The 5507-nt window shown below is 43.6% G+C and overlaps 1 pseudogene; it reads right to left on the reverse strand.

The window, feature by feature from the left end:
* Positions 1–11: 11 nt before the first annotated feature.
* LOC119570103 lies at positions 12–5165 on the reverse strand (annotated as a pseudogene).
* Between the last annotated feature and the right edge of the window lie 342 nt (positions 5166–5507).

Genomic DNA, 5507 nt, shown 5'->3' on the forward strand with positions numbered 1-5507 from the left:
TTCCCATTTACTGAGGAGGAACTCACACAGACACTGGACAGAAGTACAGAGAAAGCTCCCTCACTACTCTGGACCAACTCTGCCAACCATGGCATGCTTTGAGAGGCACCCTGACGCTGAATTATATCAACCAAAAAGTCTGGATTCCGACTTCGGCACAAGAGGTGTCCAATCTTATGTGAAGCTAAGTGCCTTCAGTTGATCCAAGACAATAGGAGGGGGTTTTCTTGCAGGTCCTGTAGGATCCTGGTTATTAGTTGACTCAAAGCAAACTGTTTTGTTCTGTGATGGTTTTCTGTGCCAAGTGAGACTCAAGTCAAGGATTTGTTGTCTTTCAAGGGCACACAGATGTAATTCTTGATTGGGTCATTCTTCTCCTTTCTCCCCGTGCTGCTAGTGTTGGAGAGGAAAAACGAAGAGTTTGTTATGCACATTTCCATCAGTGTACGCAGTGTTGGTATGATCCCAGCAAGAAGCCCAAACACAGTGGGATTGTGTGCAGTTATAAGTAAGAGCATCATCCATGATTTCCATAAACAAATTTGCAATTGCTGTTTTTGGAGGTCTATAGCCCTGGGGTAGTGAGAATTCTCTGGAGGAATGTAAGGGCAAAGATTGAAGATTAGCTCTATCACCTTTGTATCATCAATTCTCAAAACTTCCATATCATCACTGGGAGAGGGATGCAGCTCTTTTGATTAACTTGTCAACTAATTCTATCAGATCCTGTGATTTGATCCACTGATCTTTCATGACTGCAATCATCAGCAACCTTGTCAAAGTTTCTTGTTTCACTGGAATATCTGAAGTTAAGCGAAAATACAGTGGACGGTCATTTTCAGTAGGCCAGTTGTCTTTATGAAATAAACTTCTGCCTGTTCAAACATCAGCAATTTGTGCAAGCACCTTGTATACTCTTCTTTGTTCTTTTTGGTTTGTAACACTTTGGAACAACCCGATACATCCAGTGAATGGCATCACGCTGGATGGAGGCCACCATTTCCTGGTATCGTCTCACAATTTCAGATCTCTGTGCTCACCACGGTACATTTGTGTGGCACTCTCTCGAACTTGAGGAGAAATGGCCACAAAGATGGTGAGAACAATCAGATCTGTTGTACTATGAAACATCCTTTCTTTGAACTCAAAGTGTCACGAATGTTGGATCCTTGCGTTCTTTCATGAGTCCCTGACAGAACTTCTGAAATTGCATGTCATGTCTCAGAGCCCTGACTATCTCTCGTAGCAATGCTCTCAAAGCACGCAAAAAATCTTCCCCCTTTTACATAAAGTTCTTGGAACTCTTCTGCTAAAATGATTGCTGCATGTTCAGGAGCAAACGGGAAGATAACAGAGAGTATGGACATATTGCTTGGTTTTTCTTGCCTGTGACAGCTCATTGTATAATGTGTTTTCATCACTGAAAGGAATTACCCGGATGAGCTGCAAAGCTCTCGTAGGCAAGACTGTATTGGTTTATGAGGGCTTGTGCTTCAACCTGATCCTTATTATGTGGCTTATACACTCTTATACCAAACTGGGAATGTGTGTTACATTTTTTAAACACAGGGACATTAGGAGTTCTGTAGCTGGTCTCTGTAATTTAGGGCTTTGTAACCACATTTCCAGCCTCTGTGCAACTTGCCTTCTAACCTCTAAAATACCACACACAGATGATAAAAACCTGATAGAATTTCGTGCGACAGCATCTGGATTTTGATGCCGCACACCTAACTGATGCTGCACAGCCTCCATAACCATTTCCTCTACTTCTGACATTATGCCTGCATAGCGATTAGTGACATTAACATCTAGACTTTCCTTACATTCCAGAGAAAGTTCTGAGTCTCCATCACCTGAGTCAGCACCTCCAGATCCCCCTGATCAGGGGAGAGGGACAGTCCTGCCTGCTGCCCATGCCGAGGTCAGGGTACAGGAGACTTTTTGGAGGCATCTTTGTTCTGAAAGCTGTCGCTATGTTATCCACAAAGCCCTTACAGTCTTCATGATCAACCCATATGCGTTCTCCCAAGGAGTCCTCAATGTACACACGCACAAATATGTCAGGCCAGGACTTTTCATCTTGGTATGCAGCCAGCAAGATATTAGCAGCTAGGACAGAGACAGCTGCATTCCCTTTGCCCTTGTAGGTCATTGAATGATCTCTCTTCAGGAGGGAACTAAAAGCTTCAGTGACCATTTCTGAACGACTGAAGAGATGTGGCTTTACTTTGGCCAAGTACATGGGGAAAAGCCAATAAATTGTCAGGCTTAGTCCTCTGGCTCTTTGAGTCTTGACTGCACCACACAAGTACGGCTCTGAGTTGTCACCATATTCTTCCCCAGCTTCAATAAAGGGTATCAAGTCATTGGGGTCAACCTGGAAAAATTCAACAAATTCATTAACTCCAATTCTTTATAAAGTTGCATAAACAACAAATATAAAAATTTGTAAACCAATCAGGATCCTTCTTAACCCAACCCCAAAACTGTATTTTTTTGTGCATTTTGTTGTACAGAAATGGCTCCACATGACTCAGGATCAAGGAGTCACCCAATTATTTCACCATTTTCTTGGGGTTTTAAAAAATTTTTTTTTGTTTAAATTGAATTTTAAATTTTTGGGCTTAGAAATATAAACGATACCCTTTGCTGTGTATTACGAAGATGGCAAGGGGCTGGATTTGCCAGGGTCGCGTTGCCAGGTGAGATAATGCCCCCGGCATTTTCTGGCCACTTGAAACTAGTGGGAAGTTGTTTTCCTAATAATAAAAAAAAAAAAAAAAACAAAAAAAACTAAAAAAACTACAATTAAATCACTTGACAACAAGCATTACTTGGGGCAATACAAAAAAGTGTCTTTTTTGGAATATGGCCAAAAGGTACTTATAAAAAAAATACTAAAAAATAACCATGAATTTTCACGCTAGCTGCCACATTTCCCATTTCACTGAGCAGGTTGACCATGTCACCGGTACTTTGCTTTGGAATTCCTGACGAACACTGGCTCCGCTGCCGCAAAATCCAGGCTTAGATTTTTTGGCATGCCTGAAGAGCCTGCACTCCTCTGACCACGGTCACTTGACCACTGCAGAAAATCAGATTTGAAAAAATGTTATGATACTATACAACATACATAGTACTAATCTTCATGTGGTGGTGTGTGTGTGTTGTGTGGTGTGTGTGGTGTGTGTGTGTGTGTGTGTGTGTGTGGTGGTTTGGTTGGTGTGTGTGTGTGTGCTGTGGAGGGGGGTGAGTGAGTGGTGGGTGAGTGAGTAGTGAGTGAGTGAGTGAGTGAAGGTGAGTGAGTGGTGAGTGGTGATAAAGTGTAGTGAGTGAGTGGTGGTGGTGAAGTGAGTGGTGAGTGAGTGAGTGGGTGAGGAGTGGGGGGGAGGGAGGAGGGAGGAGGAGTTGGGGAGGAAGGGAGGGAGGGGGGAAGGGGGGGGTGGGTGGGTGGGACGGTGGGTGGGTAGGGATGGTGGGTGGGTGAGTGGGTGGTGTGAGTGAGTGAGTGGTGAGTGAGGGTGGTTTGGGGTAAAGTGGTGTGAGTGGGTTGGGATGAAGGGTTAGTGAGTGGTTGAGTGAGTGAGTTGATGAGTGAGTGAGTGGGTGAGTGAGTGGTTGTGTGAGTGAGTGGTGGTGAGTGAGGGTTGAGTGAGTGGTGAGTTGTGAGTGAGTGAGTGGTGAGTGAGTGAGTGGTGGTGAGTGACATTTACTGAGTGAGTGAGTGGGGTGAGTGATGGTGGGTGGGTGGGTGAGTGAGTGGGTGAGTGAGTGGGTGAGTGAATGAGTGGGTGGTGAGTGATTGATGAGTTAGTGAGTGAGTGGGAGTGAGTGAGTGAGTAGGTGAGTGAGTGGTTGAGTGAATGTGAGGGGAGAGTGAGTGGTAGTGAGTGAGTGGGTGGGTGAGTGAGTGGGTGGTGAGTGAGGGGTTTAAATGAGTGGGGATTGGGGGTGAGTGGGTGAGTTGAGTGAGTGATTGGGTGAGTGAGTGAGTGAGTGAGTGAGTGGGTGAGTGGTGATTGGTGAGTGAGTGGTGGTGAGTGGTGAGTGAGTGGTGAGTGAGTGAGAGAGTGAGTGAGTGAGTGAGTGAAGTGAGTGAGTGAGGGGATGAGTGGGTGGGCGGTGAATAGGGGAGTGAGTGAGTGGGTGAGTTGGGAAAGTGAATGAATGAATGAATAATGAATAAGTGTGCATGCGTGTAGCAGGATGAAACTTATTTTTCACAATTTAAAGTGCGTATCCCTAAATGTGACCAGCAGTCTTTCCTCCACTGGGGTTGGGGGAGGGCAGTCCCCATCAGTGATTGCAACCAATCCACATAAAACATATATACATACCCATTTCATTTCCTTCATATTTTACCTTACTTTTTACCTTTTTTTCTTAAATATTTCTCTCTCCTTTTTTAAAATACTGGGGCCCAGTTTGAGGGGTTTAACTAACACCCGGCCCTTCAACCTTGCAATTATTATTCCTGGTCTCATTTATTCACACTGAAATATGAATGATCTTTTTGTTATTTTCAATTGGAAATGATAAAATGAAAGTTCCTAGTCCTTTGTGCTCCAGTCAATCCTGGGTTATACACAAACATTGGAGGTGTGAACCAAAAACATTCCTAAACCCAGAAAAATTTCATCCCCAGACTCCAGTCCTATCGCCATATTTTCCTATCAGGGTTCTGCCCCCAGGACCTTAAACCAATCTTGCTCTTCGCATATCATTAGTCACAACATATTTTCTTCATTCCAGTAATTCTTTACAGTACAGATGCACTCACCAGAGACAAAGTCCCCAATTCCACATTACACAATTTATTCAACAATCTAAATTGCCGAGACTGGGTGTGCCTTTGGGCCTGTGAAAGGGGAGTATTATGGGTGGCTGTGCCCACCAACACCCCTGGCAAACATTGTCTTCACCTCAGTATGCACTATACATGTACACTCTCTCTGCATCTAAGTGTACTGGCAATTGCTAATGCCAAAAATATTTTGACAAGATAAGAGCCTAAGACTTACCTGGTGTTTTATCATCAAATAAAGAACCAGTCTAAGCTCATTATCAATGTAAGAGGTTTGTTGCTCTTTGTTGAACTGAAAAAACACTGATTGCTTGAACACTAACATTAAAGCACAGGAGTCAAACTGCAAGTCTTCCATCAGTGATCAAAGCATGTTTTTGGTAATTTACAGTCCAGATGCACTTGCCAGAGACTAAGTCCCAACTCCCTATCACAAAGTTAGTTCAACAATCTAAGTTTCCATAACTGGGCATGACCTATGGGGACTGACCTGAGGGGAGGGGTTTATGGAGCCCCAACATTCCTCGAGAATCCTTGCCTTATGTATGTATGGCAAGATAAGAGCTGAAACCTAAGAACCCAAGTGGACTTAGGCTGTGAGTGATGCTTTCCTTATTTGTGGCATTATGCTCTTGTCTTATAATTATTTTTTTGTACGTATTTAACTTTCTGTCCTCTGCAAGAAAATTATTTTTCTTTT

Source organism: Penaeus monodon, unplaced genomic scaffold, assembly GCF_015228065.2.
Source record: "Penaeus monodon isolate SGIC_2016 unplaced genomic scaffold, NSTDA_Pmon_1 PmonScaffold_21877, whole genome shotgun sequence".
NCBI classification, from domain to species: domain Eukaryota; kingdom Metazoa; phylum Arthropoda; class Malacostraca; order Decapoda; family Penaeidae; genus Penaeus; species Penaeus monodon.